We start from the raw sequence: 16,747 nt of genomic DNA on the forward strand, positions 1-16,747 counted from the left end.
TATATCAGCAGAAACAAGAACATGATGTGTTTCTTTTGTCAGGACGAATTTTACAAGATTGGAACAGAGCCCACACAGAGCAGGAGTGAAAATTCCCAGCTTGGAGACAGCAATTGGCACAGCCATTGCAAGCAGGGTGACTTTTTGAGATTTCTGTCTATAAGCTCACAATGGCAATAATAGCAATGCCCTCCACAGAACCTTTGTAAGGATGAAAAAGAGGATGCACTTCAGGGCATGGACAAGGATCAGTAAATTTTGCTAAGAGACCAGAGAAGAACAGTGGAAAGGAGGCAGTGAGATCCACTTAGTTATAAAGGGCGCTATGGTCAAGGGAAGAGAAAATGCCATAAATGTTGGATACGGATCATGGTATGCTAAGTATCCATCTTAAAAAAAAAAAAAGAACAACAAATGTCCCAATGTTTTAATTTCATTGAAAGAGCTATTTTACAGGATAATTATATGATTTCTGGGTAGTACTTAAAAGTGAATTATAGGATGCTTGTCCCATGTTCTCAGAGACTAATGGGTTTCTTTTTACTGTTTTCTAAGTCCACCCAGAAATCTCCTGGCATAGCCTGTAATTCCAAAGCAAATAAGACCACAAGAAGGACAAAACTGTATTTTGTTCCCTAGTGACACATAATGATGAGTCATGGTCCCATGAAATAGCACCTGAGAGTCAAGGCACATGGTCAAGGCCTTTCAATAAATAAGCTCTAAGAGAAACCACTCCTTTCCCCTCTTATTTGGAGTTACTGTGATTTTCATCATTTTCCCCAAATAGAATTTACCCAAAGGAACTAGGCTGTCACTCACACATATGAAGCAGGACTTAAATAAGTTTCTAAGTTGGCTCTAGGTAATCATGGAATTTCTCAGGGAGGTCTTCTGGTTGATCTTGGCCACAGGTGACCCACTTCCACTATCCCTTAACTGTTTGAGGGTGTCCCTGAAGTGTTTCCCTGGATCGTTTCTTTTATTTCATTGAGAGTTATCCATTATTTCCATTCTGTAACCTCCCCAATAATTTGCATGACTTACTCAGGCCTCCACTTTACTCTTCCCCAAACTCGATCTTTAATGGATGTTTTATTGTTTGTTCTTATCATCCTAATATCACTTTGGGGGGTTGGGGGGGTACCAGGGATTGAGCTCAGGGGCTCTCAGCCACTGAGCCACATCCCTAGCCACCCCCTTTTTAAAAATTTTTATTTAGAGACAGATCTCAATGAGTTGCTTGGCACCTCACAGTTACTGAGGCTGGCTTTGAACTTGTGATCTTCCTGTTTCAGCATCCAGAGCTGCTGGGATTACAGGTGTGCGCCACTGCCGCCACTGTGCCTGCTCATCCTAATATCTTGAAAGCTTAAGAAAAGGGTATATGATAGCAATAGGAACTTGAATATTCATATACTCATTTATATATATATATATATATTTTTTTTTGCACACATAATTTTGAATGTGACTTCCCCACTATTTACAAATTCTTCTAATACTCGTGAGACTTATGATTGATATTAACATGGCAGCATTCTACTTCAGCATTTCCCAAACTGTAACCTATAAAACTCTGAGAGTATGCCTGGACCAGACTATTCAATGGTCTTACAACTGTGCAAAAAGCTGGAATAAATAAAGATAAAATATGTGCTTTTACCGCAGGAGTTCTCTTACTCTTGAATATATATTAAGGCAGATTATGAAGACCCAAGAAAGAACAAGTGTGCAAATGTTTCAAGACATTTTTGTTTCTATGATGTAAACAGATCATACTTTAAACTTTTGTAAAACTAGGGTTTCAAGGATTAGAACGTGTTTCAAAATATGAATTTCTTGTCTAGAACAGATTTGCATAAAAAAGACAATGGATTCAAGGATGAATCTGCTACATTGTTTCCTAGGTAGCCAATATAGAGGGGTAAGAGAAGATTAGAACAAGTCAGCATTGGATCCTCAGTAAGAGGAGACTCTCCTATACACCTAAACTGCTCTGAGAGAGAATAGCAGGAAGCATGGAAGAATATTCTAGATACTAAGGATGGGAGGTGAGATCCCCAAAGAGCAGCATGACTAATCCTAACCAAAGGGCAGACAGTGCTACCCCAGCCCTCCTCTGGCACCCTTTGCCTTTAAATAGGTGCTGACCAACCCTTCAGATGAGAGACCCAGTGACCAGCCAACTCAAGGATCTGTGATGCTGATGTGGGTGCTCTCAATGTAGGGCTACTGGGTTCTGTGACTTCTCTTCAATATTTTCCCCTCCTCTGGTTCTTAGGCTGTTGATAGACATATGTGAAGAATGTGCTAGAATTATTAGCCCTCTATATGGTGACCAGGATTTTATACTTGTCCTACAGAGCCCTGGACTGTGTTTGAACCCAAGGCCAGAGCTTGTTAGCCACTGAATCTCTTACTGGTAGTTTCCTCCTTTCCTCTTATACCTCTGTGAAAGCAGAGATTGCTCTTCCCAGGTATTCTTGACTTGTCAATCACTTTAACTTTTAGAATTATTAAATGTCTTGTTTGTAATCTTATTTATAAAGAAGTAATCAAATAATATCTGTTAAAGTCTAAGTATATGAAAATTTTAATATGCTGACATAGTTCGTACGGGGAGCACTAATCTTCCATAATGAAAGACATTTCGTAGGAATCACCTGTATACAACCATCTCCATTGTCAACTTGCTTTTGTTAGATTAAATTTGAGCCTCTTGAGCACAACGGCTTTTGTCTTTTTTCTCAGGGCCTGGCTCATCATCCACATTCATTGAAAATTTCATGATAATCAAGATGGAAACAGTGCTGATTTGAAATTTGCAAAGTCTGCCCTCTGAAATTCTGGGAAACATTTCCATTTTACAAAATGAGTTGGACTTGGAGAAAACATCAATAAAATGAACACCTCTAGCTAGGGAATTTCCCTCATTTTACACTATTTATTAGCTCATTCATAAATACATTAAAGCCCCTCTGCAGGTCAGAGAGATATTTGTTTAGTGTCATGAGCTGAAAACTACTCTGTTATGGGTTTTTATGTTTCAGGTTTTACCCTGCTCTTAGACAACTCTTTGCCTTTTTTAACCTGATTATTTAGAAATTTTGTAGACACAGACAGCATTGTTAATATAAAAGTGACTAGTTTTTGTCACAGTTACTGTTATTTTTGTAGATTCTTTGTGTGTAATTTTGTTTTCATGGAAACCATTTTAACTGAAAGATACGATTCTCTCATTACTGTATTTTCATCTTTATTTTGGCAAGTGATTTGCTGGTCGCAGATTTACTGAGAGAACAATGAGTGATATAAAGACATTGACATCAAATCTCTCAAAACAGAAAATTAATGTGTTGCATTATCAAACTGCTTTCTGAAGATTTCTTAAAAACTCTTGTTGTTATTGTAATCACTGTTTAACATTCTAAAGTAGACAAAAAGCAGTTTATTTATCCTAAGATTGTTAAGAGATTCAATAAGACCTAATGTGTAAAGGGATTAATACAGTACAGTAATCAATTAGGAAAGAGGTGCCTTATTATTTTGGTTTCAGTTATTAGTAAATCTGTCAGACCTATGTGTGAAATGTCTGTAGAGTAGAGCATATGCATTTCTTTTTGTTGCTTATGCAAACTTTATACAATGAAGAAAAAGAAGATAAGACCAAAGCAAAAGACAGAGAATTTAGTCAAGTAAAATTACATTTTGAATATTTCAAGGAATGTTCCTTCTGAGGAGTGATTGGTCATATTAGGAAATGTCAGCATTAACTGCCCTGTTTCCCTCCTTAGGTAACTGCTCACCTCTCTCCTCACTGATGCTTACAGGGCCCTGTGGCAGACACCACCCACACATTTGTGTCCCATCCATCCTGGGTCTTTTCTATGCCATTATTTAAGTTCTTTTGAGATTTTTGTCTTTGCATTTGCATACTCGATCCCTTAAGAAACTCTATGAGGCACTTCTTGACTCATGTTCTATAACCGTCCCTCACATTTGGTCTGCCCTTACATAATTTAAATCTTGATATTTTTAAATACCATGTGCCATATCATTGGCATGTTGCTGCTTTGATATATTTGATTTTTTTCTGTAGTAATTTCTCATGGGACATGAAATCAGAGATGCCCCTTTAAGAGAGCAGAGCTGTTCTTTTGTGCATGGAGAGGGCAATATCTAAATTATATTTATCGAGTATGAAAACAGCTAACAGAGAGGGCACACTGTGTCAAATGTCATCTCTCAGGAAATTGAGAACTTTCTTGAGTTCAGAGCCCTTTGGTGCTGGTCCTTCTGCTATCTTTGCAAATCACTTTTCTCTTCCATGAACTGTCTCTAACTTTCACTGTCCTTTCCCCCTTTATTTATGTTTTTCACTTGGGGAAAGAACCTCACGTAACTGTTGTTTCTAATACACCTTAGCTGGCTAGTTCTTTCTTTTTTTTTAACATAAAATAAAATGCAACCTTTGGAAGGCTATTCATCTGTCTCCAGAAAAGGTCATGGGAAGAATGCCATAGAATTTTCTAATGGTTCATCCATCAAAAATGCAGCTCTCCATTGATTCTTCCTGAATTGTCAATTTCCAAAGAGCCTCAGGGATCAGCCTCATTCTGTGAGAAGAAATTCTTGATAAGGAAAAGGATGAAGTGGTAAAGGATTTTTCTGGTGTTTTCCTTTGGGAACAGTAGCTTGCACTTAGCCTCCAGCAGTAGCCATTCATGAACTTCCTGTGTAAAAGGAGTTTTTGATGAGAATGAAAATGTGAGCTTGGCAATTAGAATTTAAGAAAAAGTCACTGCCTAAATATTAGAACTGGAAATGCTGTAAGGAAATACCCCAGCCCCCATGTGGGTCCATGAGCCAATACACCCAAATAAATCTCAGAAAATATCCTATATTTAATCACATCTAGCACTAAGAAGAAACATATTCAATGAGAAAAGACGGTTAAGAAAGAAACTGAGTCTTTTTTGCGTAGAATGTTATTAAACACTTCGCACTTATCAAACTGAAAAGTATTTTGATAAATACAGCTTTACCCTGCTCTCATTTTCATCCTTACTTTAATATCACTATCCAAGCAAATGTTTACTTTTCTGTATTTGTTCAGGGTTCAATGGCTCTTACTCTCAAAATTAAATTTTGTCTCACCAAGTTTTATGGTTACTAGTAATGGCATAAGGGTGAAGTGACTAGGAGAACATATTTAGCATTGTTACTAAGTCTCAGGGGCAGTAAACAGAATCCATCCTCTAAGAGAGCTCATGGTCCTGTGACACACCAAATAAACAGGCATTCAGCATAAAGTGTGATGAGTTCCAAGGGAGAAAGTAGATGGGTGCCAGATCAGTGCACTCAGGAACACCAGATCCACAGTCCATGAGAAGAGGGTGATGGGAGTGAGTATCCAGGGAGAACCCCATAGCAAGAGGGAGAAGCCAGGGAGTGTAGCACACAGGCACACTACACACATATCACACACACAGACATGTGTAGGCACATGCACAACCAACTCATGTGTGCTCAATACACAGCATAGTATACTCACCATGTAGTTGCACACACAAATGCTCACACATGCACACACAGATAAAAAGACACAGAGGCATGCACCTGTACACACATATACCCATAACATACACACACAGGCACACACAACTCATGCAGTATATCCATGCATACACATACACAATGCGGCTCACGTGGGTGCTCCTGGCATACAGGTATGCCAATCACAACATACATATGCAATTTAAATATACTCAGGATGAATGTACACAGCACACATAGGCCTCACATACCATACACATGCACAAATGCATACACAAATACACATGGCACATATACAACACACATGTACGTGCACACCTGGAGGTGAGAACGGAGGAGATATTTTGATGTTCCTGATATGAAAATATACACGTTTGAAGAAGAGAACTTGAGAGAAACAAAATACTTCACTGTATTGCTGAATTACAAAATTAAGAAGTAGAAGAATTGTTTGCATGTTGAAAAATGTGATTGTGCTATTCTCAAATGACTGATATTAAATAGCTAACATTGCTGGCATCACAGAGACCTTGGTTTTTGCTGGGCTAGACTGAGAAGAAAAGAAGTTTGGCAAGAGGTAAAAGCTGTACCTAGGAAGAGAAGCATTTTTTGAGATCTACTTAAGCCCATTCAGTTGCATTTGTCACATTATGATTTTTAGCCTTAATATTGTAAAGCTTCAGAAGTGTTATCTTCCCATTTCTGCAAATGGCTTCCAAATGATGCATTTTCTTCCACCTTAGAAGTTCCAGTTTCATGTTTGCATAACTTCCATTCTTCTCACTAGAGCAGAGGAAAGTGGGACATCCAGGGTGAACTCCAGAAGCAAAAGAGAAGAGCCAGGAAATGTAATATACATGTACACCACACACATGCAAAACAGACAACATGTATATGCATATGCAGAGCCAGTCCATGAAGGCTCATGCACATATACACAGAGCATTCACGCACATGATTTACACAATATACATACCATGCAGAAATGTACACATAAGTGTTCAAATCTGCACACACAAATATATACTATTAGGTATATTTTCAAGATATTGCAAAAGCTGTCTTAAGGGTTTTCTGCTATTTTCATCATTCTCTATTTGTATATTATTTTATTTTGTTTTGACTATTTTTCCCTCACAACGACACATTTTTTTTATTCTTTCCATGTCTAGTGAATTTTGATTGGAAGTTGGACACTGTTACTTTATATTGCTGAATGCTGGATTTTTCTTTTCTTTTTTTCTTTCTTTCTTTTTTCTTTTCTTTCTTTTTTTTTTTTTTTTTTTTTGGTACTGCTTTAAAGAGTTGGCCTTTGTTTGGGCATGCAGTTGTCAAAAATCATTTTAGTCCTTATGAAGTTGCTGTCAAGCTATGACAGACCAGGTCAGCAGTCTTTCCTCTAGGGCTGCTATAGCTCCACAGTTAAGGTGTAAAGTTCCTTAGGATTCTAACAAACGTCATGTATATCATACGCTCTCCACACTGACCAGAGAACACAGCTCTCCCCAGACCTAAGACCCAGAAACAGTTTAGTCGGCTGTTTTCCTGGAGGCTGTTTCCCTAAACCCAAGGATGTATAGGTCAGTTTTTAGGCAGAGAGGGGACCCCTGTGATGGTCCTAGGAACTGGTGTGGTGCCTTCTTTAACAAGCTCTAAATTATACACTTTAGCCACCTGGCCTCCTGAATTCAGTCTCCATAACTCAGAAAAAATCTCCGGGCTTTGCTTCTATTTCTTTTCTTAGCACAGTGGCTGGAAAATACCCTAGACAGTGATTAGAGACAATTTTAGAGTTTACATTATTTCTCTTTCCTCAGGAATCTACCCAAGGTTACCAGTTATCTAATGGCTGAAAAATGTTGCTTTGTGTATCTTTTGTATGTTTATATCAGAAGACTTTATTTAATGTAGCCTTGGTGCTCCACAGTCATTAAGAAGACTGCAAGACAGAGAGAGAGGAGAGGCGAGAGACTTGCAATCAGACACTTAGAGTGACACACAGTATCTATGGTTCTGGAGCTGATTCTGCACTGACTTTAAGTGTACCAACCAGCACCATGCCAAAGGCTGTCTCTGAAGCAGATATAACAGATTTTAACAAGCAGATCTGCAGGAGGCACTGTCCTTCAAAAACCCTGAGACAGAACCATATGTCTCCTGACCTCGGGTCCTACAATGGCAGGGAGAGTGGCTGGCTGAGTTTTATACTTTATGTTTGAAAGAACTGTGCTTCTATAGCTGACTTTTTTTTTGCCAGCAATATATCATAACTTACACAAATTTCAATAATCAAAATTTATTTCTATTACTTTTCTTGGTAATAAAGCAATGCTGAATTATTAATACCAATTAAGATTATTGTATTTACATTGTATAATATTAGTTAACTAAGTGTCTTTCGTCTGTGAACACAAAATATGCAATATTGGTAATGAAGGAAATATAATACAAAAAAATGAATGACACTGAAAAAAAATACATATATATATATATATATATATATATATACATATATATGTATATATATATATACACACACACATATATACACACACATATACACACATAATTTTATCTATGATAAAATCAAACATTTTAAGGAGTAGAAAAATTACATTATTATTTTTCTTATAATAATATTTAGCAGTATACATCTTTCTCTTGATTCAACTGCAGTTTATGGTAACTAGTAAATGAATATTTTGACATTAAATTATCCAAACTAAAAAATGAGTGTACACATCTTTGAATTTCGATAATTTAATGTCAAAATATTCATTTATTAGTTACCATAATATACATTCTCAGAAATTATAAGAATCTTTACAGCTACAAACGATTACTTTTAGTAGAATTGCAGTGTCTCCCTACAACAGGATGGACCAAGCATCACACGCAAGAGCCTGAGGGTGGGGGGGCAGCGGGACCCCTGCTGGCTTCAGGGAGGGCAGTCTTTCCTGGTGAAGTTGTGCCTGCAGTCTGGGTAAGGAGGTCAGAGACTCTTTCACCTGGAGGCTCTCAAGATGCAGTAATAAATGATGGCAGATTTTTTCAAGCACAGAACATTGTCTGCAGAATGTATTGCTCTTTCACTTTTGTGCCACCCACATAAATAAAAAAGCCATTTGTCTGAGAATCAGGAAAGGCAAGCAGGTTAGAGTTTAGAGAAGATGTTAGAAAATCTGGACAACAGAACTTGCAGTATCAATTTTTATCTCCGTTCCTTTTCTTAGGAAAAGATAAGCTTCAGCCATGATATTGTTTCTCCAATGAAACTGTTTTCAAAAAAGAAAAGTGGTATCCTCTGAAAATTAATCCAAAGAAAAACTCCAAGAGAATGAGGAAATCTGAAAAAAAAAAATGTTGTAATGGTTGAATCTGCTGCCCAAAGGAAGAAACAGGGATCATAAGGAAGGAGGATGTCACCTTCACTGACAAGGGACAGCTGTCCTCCACACTCGACCTGCCTCGAAGGGACAATGTCATTCTGGTTTTTGCCTGCAGCTTCTTTCTTCAGGAAAAAGATGGAGTCTCTGTCCTACTTTTACTCAAACCATATATAGAAGAGTCTTACCAGGAAATTTTTGAGATTATGAAGCAGAGCCTGCACATGCCACTTAGGAGATGTCTGAAGTGGAAGATAAGAAAGGTATTCTTCCTTTTAAGAAGAATACCTATATTTTAACTAGATTTTTTTTATTTATTATTATTATTTTTAGTTTTTAAGAACATGGAGGGTGCATTCTCAGTTTAGGATTTGCTCAAATGTTTCTTTGGTCAGTGCATTGGTCAACTGGTCTTCACGTTTCTCAAATTTCTCTAGGCTATCAATAACATGCACAGGGATTATGGAAACACTGTGCTCCTTGCTGAAGGTCCTTTTGGGGAGGAGGGCAAATGTGAGACCACCCAACCAACCTGACAATGGAACAACTAGTTATCTGAAGATGTTCTTAAGGTATCCATACTCTATATCAAACTTTTCAAGATAAATTCAAAGCTTTTCTTTATGACATCAAGTGAACAGTTTCACATTTAGGGAAACCAAGCAAAGCTTTTCATGCTGATAACGTAAAGAATTAATAATATAAACATGACTATATCTTAAGCCAGGAAACCCTCACACAAAACATACATGACCCTTGAGTAGAAGATAATTCAAAGTGTGGAAATAGCCATTAAGTAAAAGAAAGATTGTGTGTTGCTGGTCATTTTTTAAAGCTATGTTCCTTTCTCCTGTTTACTAAATTTTTTATAGTATTGTATTTTTCAAAGGAGTGAATCACCTTTACTACTGGCTAGTATAAAACACAGAACCCCACATTTCATGGATTCAAAGTGACATGAATGAGCATGGTAGAAATCAGCTCTTACCTATCTAAAAGGGCCAGTGACAAAGCTGCTGAAGCAGCCCAAGTCCAGTCTGTGGACACACACCAACCTGTGAAGATGGCCTGGTCCTATAGAGGTGCTTGGAAAATGCTCTTGTTAAAATGTGAAAGTGAATCCAACCTGAAAATATGTAAAAGTGAATCAATATTTCTCTCTTTATTACTTACACAAATAGCAACATACCTGTATATGAGAAAATGCTGAGTTGGATTTTCACATTTTGCTTCTAACATGCATTTCTAGACTTGCAGAAGAAAATACTTCTGCCTGTTGACTGTCCAAGGTAAGTATATGCAGGTCTGTGTGTTTGTGTACTCAGACATGCCTGTGGGTCCACGAAACCAAATCCCAAAGTCTGCTTAACACTTAAGTAAACAATCATTGTCTAAGGAAGATCCAGGCAGGGTCACCTCTGAAACAAAATAAAACTTACTCCAAATGTTTTCCTGGTCTTCAAGAGGTAGCGTGCAAAAAGAGTTTGAAGCATTAAGGGCTGCTTTTCCCTCCAGGGGCTGATAAATGGATGAAAAAAAATTGCAGATGTGTTCTTCTCTAGATGTGGCCTTGACAGACTTTGAAGCCAGCCTGTAGAACTTGGACCTTTGCCATAGCTCTTCTCCAGAGATTATCTTCAAAAACTTCCATCAAACTCCATCAAACTGCCAGTTCTCAGAATGATTTCTCTTTGCCCTAGAAATCCTCCCTTGCACTCAAATTCACCTCAGAAAAGAGTTTGGTGCCAATAGATGGGGTGCTTAGAGATAGGAGGTAGAGAAAGGTGAGAGAAGAAGAATGTCTTACCACTGGTAGACTCCCCGGGCTCTCTGCTGTCCTGGACTTGCATCATGCCTGACATATACAGGGGATCCCACAGACATGCAATAAGCAGGATCCGCTGTTTTTTTTCATACATGCACATTCAGACATACTACCCTCTCCATTCCTGGCCTATCCCTCCTCAGTGCAGGGCTTGAACTCTAGTGGAGAATGAGGCTGCATCTCCTCTTGCTACAAACCTCCAACAAAACCAGCATCAAAGCACAACTTAGCATGCTTCATGGAAAATATCAAACACCATGATTTTAGGGCTTGAGGATTAAGTGTATTTCTTTCTTTTTGTGTGTGTGTTGTTGTTATTGTTGTTGTTGTTGTTGTTGACAAGTTCTGCTGCCTATATTGCTGAGGCTGCTCTTGAACTTGTGGGTGGGCTCAAGCAATGCTCCTGCCTCAGCCTCCCAAGAAGCTCGAACTACAGGTACACAGCACTGGCGACAAGCTTAGATGGTACACTTTGTAAAAGAAAATTTCCATAAAAGTACCCAATCCAAAGCAATGTCCAATACACATTTCTTACCAATGCAGACATTTCAAATAGTATTAAGATATTGCCACACATGAAACTTTGGACTACTTTAATTCACCATTTGATAGAGTTTGGCTAGTTTTTGTTTTTTTTTTTCATTCATTTGTTTACTAATTTTTTCATCTAGTCAAGAAATACTAATGGAATGGCTCCATGGGCCAGGCTTTGCACTAGAATTAAGGATGAGTGTTTAACACAGAGGTGAGAATAGCATGACTGAGCCTGTGGGGTGCAGATCCTACCGGTGGAAGGCAGCCACCCATTCCTTAGGGCTGTCACTGTGACAGGGGCCTCTAAGAAAAGATGCACAATCCTGTGGTGTCTTCATCCTGGGGACTGATCTGGGCTGAAGAACAGCATTTTCTGGAAGGTCTAAGGGAGTTGGCACTCTAAGTAGCAACACAGGGTCCAGGAGTTCTGTGTGGAAGGAATTGCCCGAGGATCAGAGGGAAGGACAGTGGGAAGAAACCCAGGAGGTAAGAGGGAGAGGCAAAGAGAGTAGTGGGGTGAGACAGTGGATGGCCTTGTTAGCCACATGAAGGCTCTCGGCCTTTACCAAGAGGTCGTTGACAAGCCATGGAAGCAATTTAAATAAGGAAGATTTGGGTGTTAGAAAGGCCACTCGAAGAACATGTGTGGAAGAGCTCAATGGGACATGAATGAGTGCAGAAGACAGGACAAAAGATGGCTTTACATAAAGCGTGCACTGGTGATGGGTAGAGAGAACAATGAACAGGTACAGTTAGGAGGCAAAATCAGTGGGGAGTTAGTGAGGGATTGCAGGAGGCAGAAGAAGGAAAGAGAGATGCTTAATTTCAGGAGTGTCTTCCAGATTTCTGGTGAATACAGCTGGGCACATGTCGACTTCTGACTGTATTCAGGACCCTGGAACAGGAAGCAGGACTAAGGAGGACTCAGCTGGGTTTCATTCAGGTCGAAGTGCTTTCAACACCCTCCAGCAACAGCTAACTGGGTGGTTGGTTGTACTCTTCTGAAGTTCTGAGACAAGGTCTGGGCTCAGGTTACACATCTTTTAAGCTCCACCTGTACTAATGGTCTTTAAAGACGTGGGTTGAATCAGATCTCCTGAGCATAAAGTAGACAGAGTATCTTGCACCAGATCCTTGAGTCCATCGCCTATCTATAGAGGTCAGGCAGGGAAACATAAGGCAGAGAAAGAGACCACAGAGGGCAGGCCAAGTGGTAAGAACAAGAAAGCACAGTGTAGCAGAATCAAGGAAAGAAAAGCACGTGCCAGACAGTGGATTCTACCAAGATCAAGTGCAGTAAGAGAGAAAAATGCCCCTTCTTTAACAGCAAAGCAACAGATAGGCAAACAAAATGGAATGTGTTCCTATAGGGAAGGTGAGTGGGAAATGGGGAGCAGGTGCTCATTCAACCAACCAGGCTACAGAGCGGAGAAGAGAGAGGAGGGAGTTGGGTCGAGGGTGCTCTGTGCAGCTGAAGAAGGTGCTGCTTATGCAGGTTTAAATGCAGATGGGATGGCAGACTCCTTAGAGGGATACACTGACAACAACAAAAAGATAAAAGACAACTGATTTGTGTGTGCCAAAGAAATTTAACTGGAATGCTGGCTGAGGCACAGATGGGGAATGGGTCCAAGTCTGGGAGGTGGCCTTGCCTCCCTGTGAAGGTAGGAAGGAGGAAAGAAAGGGGTTGGTGCAGATCCCGAGCAAGCTTTCAAGTTCTCCTTGGAGAACTGGGTGGTTGGTTGTACTCTTCTGAAGTTCTGAGACAAGGTCTGGGCTCAGGTTTCACATCTTTTAAGCTCCACCTGTACTAATGGTCTTTAAAGACGTGGGTTGAATCAGTCCTGTGGAGAACTGTGAGGGCTCATGGACCTCTGTCCCCTGTATTTCATCCCATGGCTGAGCCTCTCTCCTGGACTGTGGTGAGTCCTGGAGCTGGAGTTAGATCCTCAGAGAAAATCTGCAAATGTTTCTTGATCCATTTAATGCCTATAAGAAAGTTCCCTTGGGTAAGGACATCATAGAACTTGCTCAATTGACATAGTCCTCAGCCTATCCCCGGGAAGCAGCCCAAAATTCATAGATTTGAACTTGTATCACACACAGGCCAGGGTCAGAGTAGTGGTGGAGTAATGGTGGCCCAAGCATCTGCCCAAGGGCCCCTAGCATCAGAGCTGGGTGCAAGGACCTCTGGGAAGAACCTTGACTTCCAGGACAAACAAAATAGGATCACTAGTCCCTCTTAGCAGGTGCTTTCTCCAATACAGTTTCTTTTTAGATTTTTTTAATAACAATTAAAATCCAAATGACTGCATTTCCAGCAGAGTAAGACATGCTTGGGGACAGAATGGGAGGGGAATCAAGATTCTGAAGCTACCTGCATTGACTGAAGAGATTTTACAATATGAGAGCAGGGCACATGACATCTATGAGAAAGTTGAGGTTTAACTTTCATTTTCCACACAATTTCTCTTGCCATCTGTTGCCCACTCTACGTGCTACAATTTCTGACTCCCTAGTTGCACACAGTACGCCTCAACTTCCCTTTCCCTGTCAACTTCAGCTAACATTCTACACAAGGGGCATGATGGTGACATTGACCTCATGAATATCTTTACTCAAAGGTTCAGTGACCCAGCTGTCCTGCCTCTCTAAGCCTCACACCATCATCTGCAAACAGAAACCCACAGGGTTTTTCAGAGGATAAAATGAGATAATACATATAAAGTGCCAGGACTGTGCCTGATGCATGGAAAGTGTTTATAATAAATACTAACATTATCTCAAGAAGTTATAGACAGGAACAGACCCCAACAAGCCAGGAATAGTTGGATACCTGAAAGTCTTTGCACATAGGAAGCTGGAACACATATCAGCAAAGTGACCATGGAGAGTTAGAAGGATGGATCATCAACTGATACTTACTGGCCTCTTATTTGTGTTTTCCATTGTGCAATCGCTGCTCTCAGAGCTCATCCAACCCTTACCAAGAACCCCATTAAATGGTTACAATTGAATCACTTGGGTGAGGAGATACAGCCTGTATAAATGACCCAAGTCTTCACAAATCAAGTTGAGAACTGGAGTTTGAGTCTTGTCAGTCTGACTGCAAAACATGTGCTCTTTCTACTATATCCCTGTTTCCCTAGAGAGGAAAATACTTGAATCCTGTTACCACGTGATTACCAAAGCCAAACTAGTGTCGAGCTAAGGGTGTAGATATCAGAAAAGTTTTAGGTAACATTCAAAGAGCTTCCCACTGAAGGAGCCCAGTGATAGTGAGATCTAGTCATGAAACTGGGATAAGGTGCAGGGAGTTTGGTCCCCAGAAAGAGAGAGCAGAGCTCTACATAGTTGGGAGACTGATGTTAAGCTATGGGCCTGCAGAGAAAGGCATAGTGCTTGGGTCAAAATAGAATCCTGGGTTATAATGACAAGGGTCATCTTGTAGGGTCAGGGCACAAGGTAACTGGATGTTAATCCACCATTCTCTGCTCAGGAGGTGGGTCTTGCTAGAGTCTGTTGGATGTAAAAGAGCACCTGGTAATGTAGGTCAAGGGGCTGCAGAGAAGTGACCTAGGCCAGGCACTTGCAGACTTTTGCAGTCAGCAACCTGATGGCTGTCCTAGGCCTCTTCTCTGAAGCCCCTTGACCTACATTGCCAGGTGCTCTTTCATGCCCCACAGAGCCTGGCTCACTGTCACAGGCAGAGGATGAAGCTTCTGGATTAGGCTTCCAGATTTACAGAGAGCTGCACTCCACCACATGCTCAATGCAGAATGTTGCAGGGAGTTTTGGGAAATCCATAGGTTATTCTGATAAGCTGTGGTCCCGCCTGGGAACCTGTAATGGTATAATAATGGTATAACAAGAAGAAAACTCACAGCCAGTGTGAGACCAAAACAGCAGAGGAGAGCTATGGGGATTCCCCAAGAAAGACCTGAGATGAAACATCAAAGAGTAGAGAAAGAGCCCCTTAGGGGACAAGTGGAATGGAGGCGAATGATAAGAATGAGATAAAGATTTTGAAGACAAACAGACAACTCCAAAGCCACAGAAAGAAAGACATGCCTCTGATGGGGACAGACAAGAGCTGGAGCCAGTCTCACTAGCCAGACTAGCAGACAGCAGATCAGTACTTCTAATCAAAAGAAATTGGGATATTTCATCTGAGATTCAGGGTTCAAGGCATTACTGCAGAGAGTTTTAAGGAAAGGAAAAAACCAGCACATTCATGATTAAAGTGATTCCTCATCCCCTAACCAATATATCATTCTTAATGTCATATAAAATTTAAGAAGACTGTGATCAGCCCAGGAGAATAAGCTTATATAGAAGTGATTCCCTTCAGTGGAATCTATTTTCATGCCAGTTTTAATAGAAGCCTACTCTGAAACTGTACTTATTTATTTCACAATAATCTGCTATTGTATTCAACATTTTGAGGGATGTGAGATCGCCTGATTTGCTCATATGATATGGAGCTCTGATACGAGTTATTAATATCACTTATCACAAGTTACTAGCTTGCAAAATATTTGAATCATGTTACCACATGGTTACCAAAGCCAAGTTATGAAATGCCAGGGGCTGACTCTCCAAATGCACATTACTTATGTAAGTCATTCTGCATAAGGTTCTGGAAGAGAAGTTGAGTTCTATTACAGGAAGCAGGGGAAGTTTCACAAGACAGACACTTGCCCGTTTGAACAGTCCAAATATAAGTTTTTCCATTTTACACACCCAGTGGTTTCTAAACAATTCACGTTCGAGCTGCACAAATACATTGATGTGTGTATGGGCTTTGACAGGTGTGCCTAATCCCCATCGTGAGCATGGACCCATGTTTCTCAAAACACTATAGAGATTAGCAGAACTCTCCAGGGAAGGTAGCCAACTGTTGCAGTTGGTTTGTGGGACTGAGCAGGGTGGGGTAGGGTGCCTCCTCTACCCATCTGATGGTGACATTTTGGAGCATTCCATGTCTGAGAAATTGGGTCATACTGAGAGAATTGTGGAAATCACTTGGAAAAGGGGCAGGGGTCAGGGGAGGGTGAAGCAACCTTCCAGTCAGAAAGGAGAGAGATTGAAGCTGAAACAATCTACCTGGTTGGCATGCCAAGAACAGAAGCTCTAGTTTGCCAGTAAATAAGGAATATTATGCCTGTGAGTCTCAGGTAGATAACAAATAAATAAATTGAAGAAGAGAAGATGAGATTAATTATTGTTAGAATATCCTTCAAGATCTAGTGGGAACCTCTACTTTTTCTGTAAGATAAATCAACACTCTGCCTCCATTTGAGCTGCACTGTTGTGTTATACAGAACACAACCAGTTCCTGAAATCCCCAACTTGTACCTTGTGTACCTCAGAAAAACTCATTCCCTCAATATTCAAAGTGCCACTGTAGTACGACTGAGGGTGTTTTGAATTTATACCTACC

The sequence above is a fragment of the Marmota monax genome, unplaced genomic scaffold, assembly GCF_021218885.2.
Source record: "Marmota monax isolate L192 unplaced genomic scaffold, Marmota_monax_Labrador192_F-V1.1 WCK01_AAM20220418_F8-fsc00273, whole genome shotgun sequence".
NCBI classification, from domain to species: Eukaryota; Metazoa; Chordata; class Mammalia; order Rodentia; family Sciuridae; genus Marmota; species Marmota monax.